The sequence below is a fragment of the Cupressus sempervirens genome, chromosome 1 (assembly GCF_028749045.1).
Source record: "Cupressus sempervirens isolate cs-2001-9-10 chromosome 1, ASM2874904v1, whole genome shotgun sequence".
Lineage (NCBI taxonomy): Eukaryota > Viridiplantae > Streptophyta > Pinopsida > Cupressales > Cupressaceae > Cupressus > Cupressus sempervirens.
The window spans coordinates 778,109,596-778,122,701 of NC_143118.1; positions in this window are offsets into that span (position 1 = coordinate 778,109,596).

A 13,106-nucleotide genomic window follows, 5' to 3' on the forward strand; every position below is an offset into this window, starting at 1 on the left:
GTTTTATTTTCATAGTTCTATTGTTTCCAAAACAATATAATTATGTTTTCAGTTGATAAGTTATGTTGCAAGTTTAACTATTTGTTAGATGATGGTGCATAATATGCCTGTAGACACCTAAATCTGATTACACCACTTTGGTAATCCTATTTAGCTATCTCTAAACACAACATTAATTAAATTCTTATTTAATTAATCCTTTTCCATCCCCTAGTTGATTAATTTAATTAATCATCTATAGTCCTAATTGATAAATCAAATAACCCATTATTTATCAATTAATCCTATTCTCCTATCTAATTCCAAATCCCAAATTTATTAAAATCACTTTAATAAATAAAACCCTCAAATCTAATAGCCCCTAAACCATCCAAATCTCTCCATTAGCCTAATCCACCCCACCCACCCATACTAACCTAGCTTAGCCACTAACTCACCCACCCTCATGAATGTCATCCACTTGCACATCTCTAACATCCTTAATCTAATCCTAACCCAAGCCTAATCTCCCCCTAACCTTTTCACATTCCCTAAGTGAGCTTAACACTTTCCTAATCCAAACCAAAGTCTCTCCTCAAAATATCCCAACCACAAAGCCATGAATGACTCTTACAAGCCCATTCATTACTCTTACAAGCACTTATGAGGGCCATTTAAGGCCTTGAGCCTCCTTTTTTGACTCATCCATGCCCTTTCCTCCACCCATCCTCCTTGTGACAAGTGTCCACTTCCTATTGGTTCTAAACAAGCACAATTCATGTGCTCCCCTTTAAGTGCATCCTAGCCCTCCCTCACCATCTTTCCAACCTTGCATCTTACCCCTCCATCCCTCAAGCCCTCAGCCTATAAATTGAACCCTCTCCCTTCACTAAAATAATCCATCCTCCATGCAAAGTTATAATTCTATTTTGAGAGCTCATAAACTACCAAAATACCATTATAATGGAAAAATCACTCCATGACTCCATTGTTGAAACCTTGCCTCATTCATTCCATCCATCCATCTAAGCTTGAGTTATACCTATGAGCACACATACCTTAAATCAGGGACATATCTATTGCATCATTGTGTTATACCATTTAGAGCTTACCATTCTTGGTTTGCCTTCATTTGTGGTGATAACAAATCAGTCCTATCTTAAGTGTTTACTCATTTTAGTATTGTTAATGCTTTCATTTAATGGTTAGTATTCAATTTGCACTACTAAACTAGGTGAAACATTTTGCCATGCCCAGTGGGACCCCACATTTGGGTCTATCTAATCATGTTTTTGAGTTTTTTGTGTTAACTAACCAAATTAACCTTGTTTGCTTGTGTGTTTTTGTGATAAGTTTGCTGATCTTATTGTAGGTACATAGGTCATCCTTTGGAAATTTCTCTCCTAGCCATCTAAAGATTTTTCATTTTTAAACACCTAAAAATTAGCTTGTTTTGCAATCTTGCGACCCCAGGAACGTGATCCCGCGACTGCGGGGATGCGGCTATTCACCGACGGGAATGTGAACTCGCAACTACGAGTTCACTATTCATCCCCAATCAGTTTCTACCACATTTCCAAAAATTTTTTTGCATCCCTACCAAATGTTTCTCTTCGGGAATGCGAATCCGTTGACCTATATATCTGCGAGAATGCTCTCCCAAGAACCTGCAGGATCGCTCTACAACCTTTTAACCCATCGCCTCAATTGTTATTGTCACTAGTTTTCTATTGTGCATACCCGCTAACTATTTCTACATTCGCGTGACAACGAGATCACTGCATTAACCCGTGGGAACACTGATAAATTTGCTTGCGAGATCGCTTTCTCGTGGGATCGCTTTGTGATTTTTTATCCTATAGCCTATCTTTCTATAACTTTTCACCAATTTTCCTTACTCATGGGATCGCTACCTGAACCCATAGGATCACTGTCTAAACCTGCGAGAATGTTGTTCTACCTATGAGAATGCTATCTAAATTGGTGGGAATGCTATCCTGTTGCTTATCCCTATATTCTCACACACAAGATCATAAACCTGTGGGATCGCTATCCCAACTCGCAAGATCACCATAAATAGAAAAAATAAAAAAATAAAGTATAAATCACATTTTAACTTTTAGTGGTTCCATAGGTTATGGACCATTCTAAGTATTTTTATGCATATCAAAAATAACAAAAAAAGTTTTAAAAAAATTTCCCATAGTTAAGCTTTCATTTTAAAAGATTTTGGGTGACTAATCAAATTGCTTTTTTGTAGCATTGTAGGTTGGAGCGAAAAACCTAATCATATTTTTTGTAGGTTTTTCTTAGAATGAACTTGCATGTATAAACACATCTTTCATTGCATGAATGTGCTCAAATCACTCTCGAATGCCATGGATTAAAATCAACTTTTCATTGAAATGGATGCTTAAAACAAAAAAAGATAATCTTGAATGCAAAGGATCAATTAATCATTGCTATACCTCATGCTTCAATTTTGGGTTTTAAAAAAAATTCACTCAATCTTGAATGCCTATCAATCAATGAACTTTGCATGGTTTTGACACATTTCAATGATACTCACATTTCTTATGTTGATGATCTCTCAATTTCCATTTATGTTGACGACGCTGTCAAGTTGGAATTGAACATCTATATCTTAATCACTTGTGTTTTCAATAGATTAGACAATCTAAGAATCAGTTAGTGAAAGAACTCTACTTTTTAGCCCAAGGTCATCTGAATCTTCTCTCCCCTTTTCGCCTTTGCAGGCCATCTTGGGTGCATAAGACTAGGATCCAAAACCTTGTTTTTAGTTTTAGGGGGCCTGCTTGGGGATTTCATCACCCCTTGGGATGACCTCAACTACAGTGTTTCGGTAGAGTATAAAGATGGGGAGGTGAATCCAAAGACACCTCTCTTGGGATCAAGATTTTGTCACTCAGGCTAAGCCTCAAGGAACTTTATACCATTGAGAAGTAAAAGAGGAGAAGTGGGTTACTACTCCTCTTAGCTGTGTGACATCTTTTTGGTTTTATCTACAAATTTGGGCCTCATGTACCTTGCATATATTGAGGACTCCCTAGCTAAACCAAATTTCATCCTTGTAGAAAGCTTCCTAGGATGTTGGTGTGTTTGACGTGCTTGCTCCAAGATTTTGTCTACTTGTTTGTTCATAGCTTTTGAATGAATGTTTGCCAACTTTGGTCAAAATCTCGAAAAAGCAAAAATCTCCCAGCTCAAGGCATACTTAGCGTAGTCACTGCCTCATCAAAAATCATCCAAGCTCCCCTGCCGCAATTGAATCTATCTAGTTCTTTGCTTTAGAACAATCCCAAATCCAAATTCCATCCAAATCATCCCCCCAGCCATCTAGCAACCCAATCCAAAATCACCCAAGGCTTTAAGAAATTGTTGTCACTCTACTAGAGTTTTCTATCCAATCAATCTATCCAAATCCCTCAATCTCCCCAAGGTTATCCCTTTGATAGAGCTTTGTCTAAGGTAATCTAGCCTTGTCACTTGTCATCCCTCATCACCTTAAGCTAAAGGTTGGGATCCACAAGTGGTCAATCTCATGTCATGCCCATAGGATCATTTGTCTATCCTCAAGTTGATAATAAAAGCCACCAATCTTGCACATAGCAAAGCAAAACTCTCACTTTTTTACAGCATACCCTTAAAGTCTTCCATCCATAGGAAAGCCAAAAATCTCTAGCCAATTCTCCTTAGGTCTATCATGTAGCTTTGACTCTCCCTAGGAAATCTTTCATCAGCCAATCCAAAATCTGTGCTTAATCCAAACCTAACCATGAGCTTCCGTGCTCATCCATATGCAAGACCCCATCCCCATCCAACTCATCATTAAAACATGAAATCCCAACCCTATCATGATGAGTTTGGTCACATTGTCCTTTCTCCCACTCCATCCTATTCCAATGATGATGATGATCTTGTCGACTATGACAAGTATATTGAAAGCCTTAGAGATATTCCTCCAAACATCCTGCAAAATCAAAACATTCCTCCAAACTGCTCCATCCTTCCTCCAAACATACCCACTAGTACTCCTTACCATGCCTTTGACAAGGGAAATCCATTATTATCCTCATCCTTACCTCCTTCCTATATTGTGTGCACATATTCCTCTTATACATTATTTATATCTCCATCTTCCTCTACCTACATCTCCTAGACTCCACCATTCCAGAACAATTCTAGTAGCTACATCCCTAGTCCAAATCCACCATCCCAATCTCTTCCAAATCCTCCAACCAATCCTAGTTCTACAACACATCACCTCAATCCCCTTACTCCTCCTAGTCCAACACACTAGTCTCCAAGGAATTTTACAAGGAAGCCCAAAGCAGTTCCATCTCCCACCCTCATCACTCCTCTTACATTGTCTTATCGCTACCATCCCTATCGCATCCACCCCACTTATCAAACCCCTTCCATCTCCTACCTCCCATCCATCAAATCCATCCAAATCTCATCCAAATCTCCTTCTCCTAGCATTACCCAAATCCCATATAATGAACCTAATGATTCCATCTTCCATCAACCCATCCCCATTACAGAACCTCCTACCCATCCATTTGCCTCACTTAAAAAAACCATCCACACTTCTCCTATCATACCATCCACTCCCCTCCATTCTTTTCAAGATCTTGTCCAAAAGCATGTTGAAATATCCCCTAACACAATAGAAGATCTCACCATCCCACTTATTCCCCTACATGATCCACTTTTACCATCCCCTCCATATCTGAATCCCACCATCACACCTACTCCATCTCAAGATCCATTTCCATCAACCCATCCCTATTAGGATCCTCTCCTTCCATCCCCTTTGCTCCATGATCATACATCTCCCATAATCCATGATGATAGATCCATAGAAGAAGGACTAACTATCATATCTAAAGCTTGAACTCCTTCAGCTAGTAATGGACTCACATCTTGTGTTCTAAATAATGAACATCATAATAAAGAAAGAAATAAAAGTGTATCTCTAGATGTTGGTATCCCCTCTATCCCTACATAGTCACAAGTCCTTCCATCTTCACCCCAAAGTTCCCATCCATCTTGTTCTGCATCTATTTTGGGCCCTCATCCTACTCCTTATCTCCAACTCTCCATTTTGGGTCCATATACCCCCTATCCAAATCCCCCACCCTTTCCATCCATTTTGGGTCCTTATATACCTAATATGAATCCTTTATCTCCTCCATCTATTTTGGGCCCATATCCTCCATCCATTTTGGGCACCTATATCCATCCATATCCTATGTCCCAATCTATCATTCCATCCCCTCAACTCCACCAGCTAGATCATCAAAGGCACTCACCCTTGAATTCCTTCCAACCTTTAAACCCTATCAATCCATCTCCTCCATGTTGTTGTTCCCCTCCCATGGCTAATAGAAGCATATTGGATGCCAAACTCAAAAAGCATAAATCCAAAAATCCACAAAAATCCAAGTCTCGACATGTCCCTTCTAAAATACATGTTCAAGAAGAGAAACATTTGATCTAGATCAAAGAAAAAGTCAAGAGGCCACAAAAGACTAAGCTACAAATGGCAAAACTCATGTGGATACCCAAGATTCTCATAAAAGAAATGCATCTCAAAGAAAAATCTCAATTGGCATCCATTCATGCTACTCAAAAAGCCTCATCCATCCATCCTTTATCCAAATCCCCATATATGCATCCTTCATCCCCCCAATCCACTCTTAGTCCATATGCTTCTTATCCTACAAATCCTATCCTCCATCTTCCAACTCTACTTTTAGTCCTTATCTTTCTCTTCCTCCATTTTCTCCTCAACCTCATTCACCACCATCTTTCCCTCTACTTTATCACCTCTCAAGGTGTGTGCCAATGATGATCTTTCCATTTTCCTCATCCATTTACCCACAAGCCTTATGTCTTCCCATCCATTATCTGCCAAACTCCCACCCACCATTCCACTTGTTCGATCCAATCCTTTTCCATCCATCCTACCAACATCTATGAGTAAAAATGCATCAAAAAAGTCAAAAAAATAAAAATAATAAAATAAAAACAAAAAAATCATCCATTGGTGAAAAGTTTGCAATTCAAGCACCATGGATAAGTACCATGATGAAAACTTGGCAAACAAGCATCATGCGTAATCCCTCCATCCAAATACTCTGTACACTTGGGGGCATGTTCCATCACCCATCATACCCATCTCATCCCACATACCAACCACATCCTATCCATTTCACCCACCATCCTCCTTTGGATCTTGATAGAAATAAATTCCACCACTAGATACATGCTTTTGGTCACCCCTTTGATATCCCTTTTCCATCAAAGTTTGTATCCACCTATCCTTTATCTACCCATTCTTTCATCCATCCAATCCCTCCCTTGGCCTCATCCACCCATCCTCCTTATCCTCTACCTCCTTAACCTTTCACATCCTAGCTTCCATCTATCTCCCTCATCCTCTTGTTGACCAATATTCAATCCTACCACATCCCTCAAAAAAAGTCCTCTTGAATAGCATATTATAATGGGGGCACTCTATTCCTTGGAGATCGTGTTGTTTCCATCTTTCCATCAATCCTTATCTTGTTGCATTCCTCTACCCAAATCCCTCTATCCATTGTTCCCTTTTTCATCTATCCTTGTATCTCCTAGCATTATCTCCATCTTTCCATCACCTAGTATATCCCTTGTCATTGGTACCTAGCCCTCCACTATCCCTCATCCTGAGCTTCCATTCGGTATCCTCTCATCCTGAGCTTCCATCCACTATCTCCTCATCCTAAGCTTTTTACTCCCACTATCTTAAGCTTTTCACAAACCATCTTCTCCTTTTGAGCTTTTCATCCCCTCTATCTACTTATCCCATGCTTTTCCTCTACCTCCCCATCTCAAGCTTTTCATCCACTATCTTCTCATCCCAAACCTTTCATCCACTATCTCTTTATCTTTATCTTTCCTGCCGCTATCCTATCATGCTGCACTTTTTTTCGGTAATCCCTTGTACATCCTTGGACTATTTTTCTATCTATTCCTTGCACATTCATCCTTATCCTTGTCCCATTGTATACCTCTCATCTCTTCATGTTAGTTCATGCTTGATCCCAAACCTTTCATCCACTATCTCTTCATCTTTATCTTTCTTGCCGCTATCCTATCATGCTACGCTTTTTTTCGGTAATCCCTTGTACATCCTTGGATCTATTTTTCTATCTATTCCTTGCACAGTCATCCTTATCCTTGTCCCATTGTATAACTCTCATCTCTTCATGTCAGTTCATGCTTGATCCCAACTTGTAGCTCTCTTGATTAGATGCTTTAGCAAATCCTTGTACGAGATCCCTTGTCATCAAAATTTTTTCCAAAAGAGTTCTACTTGCCTAGCTCATCCTAGTCCTTGATATTATTGATAGATCCTTGCAGGATGCATCCTTCCTCTCATCTGATCTTGGTCTATCAGTATCCAGTCATACCGATCTCTTTGGAAAAAGGTTAACTTTTTTATGGATTTACATTTTCTTTCGATTTATTTTCTTTTTGAGATTTCGAGCATGATTCTTAAAGTATCTCTTCCAAGTGATTTGGGTTGTTCCCTCCTCATAGTTGTCATGATCTTTTATATCATGGTGTGTTATGAATGGGGCAATTCAAGTGCAAGGTCTTGATCAGGTCTTTCATCTTTTCTTTTTTGCTTGTGGGTTCCCCAGTATCATTCCCACTCTAACTCTTCCCATATTCATGTGTGATGCTAGAGCAATCCTTATGTGTTTGTTTTGAGTTAGTCTGTCAGTCCTCTAGAAGGTTGGTGACACAACCTTGATGTTCTTGGTAACCTTGGAAATTAACCAACATTTCACTAGCAAATCTAGTGCTCAACTACATGGTGGTACTTCTCTTTGAAGTATCCTCCCGCTCAAAATGCTTCAATGGATTCCCTTCATCTCCATTATCCCCCATCCATATCCATCATCTGTCTCTCCTACCCCAGCTTATATGTTAATATCTCTTTGAATAAATCTTCACTTTTAGCTTTAGGGATCCACAATCCTAGTCTTAGGGATCCACCAATCCAATCAATCCACCAAGCCTCATCTTTCAAGATCCACAATCCTAGCCCTAGGGATCTTCGAAACCCATCTCCCACCAATCTGAATCTTTAAAATCCTATTGCATCAGCTCTATAATCCCCTAATCCTTCTCCCTATCCTAGATTGCTTTTTATAGCACTCCACTCCTTCACCCTCCACCTTCCCTAAAGTCTTAAGCTTGTTTTCTCTTGTGCATCTTATTCTCCTTTATCATTCTCCCATAGTGAGAGTTTGAGCTAATTCAGCCCCTTCTCTTTGCCAATCTGTGTCTTTGCTCATCTCAAATTCTTATGTTTTTCAAGAAGTCATCGAGCCTCATCTTCTCTCTCTGTTGCCTTCTTGAGGGGGCATCTCTAAGTCTAGTCTCTCCTCTTCTTATTCAAGACTAGGGCAACCTTGTTGCTAAAACATCTTATTCATGTCGTCTCCGTTCGAACTTCTTTGAAATATTGTTGTATCAACACTATGTCAAAGAGGGGCAAAATGTAGACACCTAAATCTGATTACACCACTTTGATAATCCTATTTAGCTATCTCTAAAGGCATCATTAATTAAATTCTTATTTAATTAATCCTTTGTCATCCCCTAGCTCATTAATTCAATTAATCATCTATAGTCCTAATTGATAAATCAAATAACCCATTATTTATCAATTAATCCTATTCTCCTATCTAGTTCCAAATCCCAAATTTATTAAAATCACTTTAATAAATAAAACCCTCAAATCTAATAACCCCTAAACTATCCTAAATCCTCCATTTAGCCTAATCCACCCCATCCACCCTTATTAACCTAGCTTAGCCACTAACTCACCCACCCTCATGAATTCCATCCACTTGCACATCTCTAACATCCTTAATCTAATCCTAACCCAAGCCTAATCCCCCCATAACCTTGTCACATTCCCTAAGTGAGCTTAAGACTTTCCTAAGCCAAACCAAAGTCTCCTCCCTCAAAATATCCCAACCAAAAAGCCTTCAATGCTCTTACATGCTCTTAAAAGCTCTTACAAGCCATTATGAGGGCCATTTAAAACCTTGAGCCTCCTTTGTTGACTCATCCTTTCTCGTTCCTCCACCCACTCTCCTCATGACATGTGTCACTCTCTGATTGGTTATAAGGAAGCACAATCCATGTGCTCTCCTCTCATTCAATCTGAGCCCTCCTTAACTGTTTCCCCATTCTTGCATCTTAACCCTCCATCCCTCAAGCCTCTTGCCTATAAATTGAACCCTCCTCCTTCACTAAAATCAATCATCCTCCATGCAAAGTAATAATGCTATTTTGAGAGCTCATAAACTACTAGAATACCATGATAATGTTGGAATCACTCCATGACTCCATTGTTGAAACCTTGCCTCACTCACTCCATCCATCCATCTAAGCTTAAAGCATAACTTGTGAGCATACATTCCTAAAATCAAGGACAAATCCATTGCATCATTGTGCTATACCATTTGGAGCTTACCATTCTTGGATTGCCTCCATTTTTGGTGATAGAAAATCAGTCCTATCATAAGTGTTTACTTTTTTTTAGTATTGAGAATGCTTTTTATACATTAGTGTTCATGTTACTCTACTAAAATAGGTGATCAAGTGATTCATCTTTTCTTTTGTTTGCTTGTGGGTTACCCAGTGTCGGTTCCACGCTTCTTCCTTTGGGATTCATGTGAGATGTTGGGGCAACCCTTGCATGTTTGTTTTGAGTCAATTCATTAGTCCTCTAGATGGTTGGTGACATGGCCTTGATGTTCTTGGTAACCTTGGCAATTAACCAACATTCCAATAGAAAATCTAGTGCTCAACTACATGGTGGTACTTCTCTTTGAAGTATCCCCCTGCTCAAAAAGCTTCAATGGATTCCCTTCATCTCCATTATCTCCCTTCCATATCCAGCATCTATCCCTCCTACCCTAGCTTATGCATCAGTATCTCTTTGAATCAATCTTCACTTTTAGCTTTAGGGATCCATAATCCTAGTCTTAGGGATCCACCAATCCAATCAATCTACCAAGCCTCATCTTTCAAGATCCACAATCCTAGCCCTAGGGATCTCTGAAACCCATCTCCCACCAATCTGACTCTTTAAAATCCTATTGCATCAGCTTTTATCTTCCCATCATCCCTCCCCTCCTCTTAGTTTCCTTTTATAGTGCTCCACTCCTTCGTCCTCCCCCCAATCCTAGATCATCTTAAGCTTACTTCCTCTTGTGCATATGACCTCCCTTTATCATTCTCCCATAGTGAGAGTTTGAGCTAATTCAGCCCCTTCTCTTTGCCAATCTGAGGCTCCTTGCTTATCCCAGATTCGTGTGCTTTTCAAGAAGCCATCAAGCCTCATCTTCTCTCTTTATCGCCTTGTTGAGGGGGCATCTCTAAGTCTAGTCTCTCCTCTTCTTATCCGAGATTGGGGCAACCTTATTGCTAAAACATCTTCCTCATGTCATCTTTGTTCAAACTTCTTTGAAATAGTGTTCTCTCAAAACTATGTCAAACAGGGGCAAAATGTAGACACCTAAATCTGATTACACCACTTTGGTAATCCTATTTACCTATCTATAAAGGCATCATTAATTAAATTCTTATTTAATTAATCCTTTGTCATCCCCTAGCTGATTAATTTAATTAATCATCTATAGTCCTAATTGATAAATCAAATAACCCATTATTTATCAATTAATCCTATTCTCTTATCTAATTCCAAATCCCAAATTTATTAAAATCACTTTAATAAATAAAACCCTCAAATCTAATAGCCCCAAAACCATCCAAATCCCTCCATTAGCCTAATATATCTCATCCACCATACTAACCTAGCTTAGCCACTAACTCACCCACACTCATGAATGCCATCCACTTGCACATCTCTAACATCCTTAATCTAAGCCTAACCCAAGCCTAATCCCCCCCCTAACCTTGTCACATTCCTTAAGTGAGCTTAACACTTTCCTAATCCAAACCAAAGTCTCCCCTCAAAATATCCCAACCACCAAGCCATAAGTGCTCTTACAAAGCCATGAATGACTCTTACAAGCCTATTCATTACTCTTACAAGCACTTATGAGGGCCATTTAAGGCCTTGAGCCTCCTTTGTTGACTCATCAATGCCCCTTCCTCCACCCATCCTCTTTGTGACAAGTGTCCACTTCCTATTGGTGCGAAACAAGCACAATCCATGTGCTCCCCTTTAAGTGCATCCAAGCCCTCCCTCACCATCTTTCCATCCTTGCATCTTACGCTCTATCCCTCAAGCCCTTAGCCTATAAATTGAACCCTCTCCCTTCACTAAAATAATCCTTCCTCCATGCAAAGTTATAATGCTATTTTGAGAGCTCATAAACTACCAAAATACCATTATAATGGAAAAATCACTCCATGACTCCATTCTTGAAACCTTGCCTCATTCACTCCATCCATCCATCTAAGATTGAGCTATACTTGTGAGCACACATACCTTAAATCAGGGACATATCTATTGCATCATTATGTTATACCATTTGGAGCCTACCATTCTTGGTTTGCCTCCATTTGTGGTGATAACAAATCGGTCCTATCTTAAGTGTTTACTCATTTTATTATTGTTAATGCTTTTATTTAATGGTTAGTATTCAATTTACACTACTAAACTAGGTGATACAATGCCAAGAGTTCCCATGTTGAAACTCAGGCTCTGATACCAGATGCAATGCCCTACTGGAGAACCCAAAAAAATTGACCTAATTATGTCACTAAGTTTTGTAGATTTTTTTGAAAGGTTAAAGCAATAAGAGATAACATAGTAGAAGCAATAGTCACATACATACATAAGCAATACATTAATAGTTACATCTCTCAAGGGTTCAATGACATTGAATCACATAAGTTTTATTAAAATTAAATCTGATAAGTAAAGAAATTCCATGTCATAGAATAACCACATATACAAAAACACACTGGAAAGAATGTACAAGTAAATAAGATGCCACAAGACATAACTAGAATGCATAATCATCCTCTATACAAGTCATAAGGTATGGAATGATAAAAATATATACACCATGAAAAGATACAACATCCCATGGGATCTCAAATATTCAAATTACAATATATACCAAAATATAGCCATAGAAAATAATCACAAGGCAAGAAGAATAGAACAACTACACAAGGTACATTGAGCATGAACATCCAACTGTCAAATCTCAATATTATAAGAAACACTATTGCCCAACCTCATGGAACCTAAATGGTCCACTCGTATCATGCAAAGGAGATAATATCAAATTCCAAATGGATAAAAATCTTAAATTGTAACAATAATCTAGGTCAAGGGATCCAAATAGAAATCTCACTCAAAGGTAACAAAGACACATAGGAAGCATAATATGCAAGCAAGAAAATTTCATCACATGAATCAACTCTAAGGTTACCCTAAGAGCCTCTCTTGAATAAGGTTTCCTAGTGACTCTATTTGGAATTAGTACCCTTTCTTACAAACAATGCATACTAACGAGTCAAGGTTGCAAATAAGCATCCTCTCTACTCCCATCCTAGCATGTACTAGTACTTGAGGTATGGGCGAGGTAAAACACTTACTCTTGTTAATTCATTTAAACCCATTTAATGAAATGTTATCACTTATTAATACAACTTACAATGGGTTACCCAAATAGTGTCTTTAGGGTTTCAACCTCTATTGCAAGCCACTTCTTAGCACACACATAGATAACCTACCCTAATCTCATAAAAGTATATCCCTTAAAATTATAATATTCACCTCATTCCTATACAAGCAACTGCAAAGTACCAATAGATAAATCATAATATTCATGTAAGCCCTATACATTCATCTAGAAAGGACCAATAGATAATTGGTAGAAAACCTCATAGGTTACACAAAGAAAATCAAAAGACACGAGCTTAGAAAAAAATAACTTGGTCTCGTCACACAAACATGTGGATATTACACATTTGTTGGGAATAAAATAATCAAGACTAAACAACATCACATAAAAGCATCACAAAAACCACCACTTCCAAAGCCTCTGATAAAC